The sequence below is a fragment of the Amphiprion ocellaris genome, chromosome 14 (assembly GCF_022539595.1).
Source record: "Amphiprion ocellaris isolate individual 3 ecotype Okinawa chromosome 14, ASM2253959v1, whole genome shotgun sequence".
In the NCBI taxonomy this organism is placed as follows: domain Eukaryota; kingdom Metazoa; phylum Chordata; class Actinopteri; family Pomacentridae; genus Amphiprion; species Amphiprion ocellaris.
This window is the reverse complement of record NC_072779.1, coordinates 28,466,051-28,466,877: the sequence shown is the minus strand read 5'-3', so window position 1 is coordinate 28,466,877 and position 827 is coordinate 28,466,051.

The following is an 827-nucleotide window of genomic DNA, read 5'->3' as shown; positions in this document are numbered from 1 at the left end:
AGACCCGCCTACTTTAACGGAAGTGACGTAGTTTAAAAATCAACTTTTTTTTTGTCTTCGTACAGAACATTATTGTTTTTAAAAATGAACACAGGAAATAATTCAAATATTGATAGGCAAAATATACAAATTAAATGTGTGCTGAATAATATTGTTTTTTTAAATTACACACAAAAAAGTTGCAGTTTTAAATATGGCCTCCAAGGGTTGGTTGTGCATCCCACACAGTTTTGATAAACTACAAATAATATATATATATATTTTTTTTTTTAAGTATTAATTTACACGTTGACAGTTTTAAAAAGCACACAGAAAGCAACAAACAACAACAACAAAATTAAAAACTCACCAAAAACTGTGAATATTATCCTCATCAAAAATATGCATTTTCATTAAGCATTTTTATGCATTTTTATTTATTAAGTATGTAAGTGACTAAAAAGTGTTAAATACTTTCCTAAATTGCTATTTTAAACATTTTCTGTTTTGTTGAAACTGTAGATAATATCAAGGAAAATAATAGAAAAAGTATTAATTTACATGCTGACTGTTTAAAAAATTGTACAAAAATGTAATGTCCACTTCAAAAACCTATATTTTTTAGTTATTTACACATTTAAAATGTGTAACCATGCAATTCAACTGCTTTATTGTACTTAAATCAGCTAAAAATATCATTATTTTACAGATATTTACCATTATTTTTGACAGCTTTAACAATTTTTGTATGTTACAGTATTCAAATTTCTTTCACAGACAAGAAATTAGTGCATGAAACCAAACAAATTCAAACAAAATGGACAAATTCAGAAGCAGAAAAAAAAGAT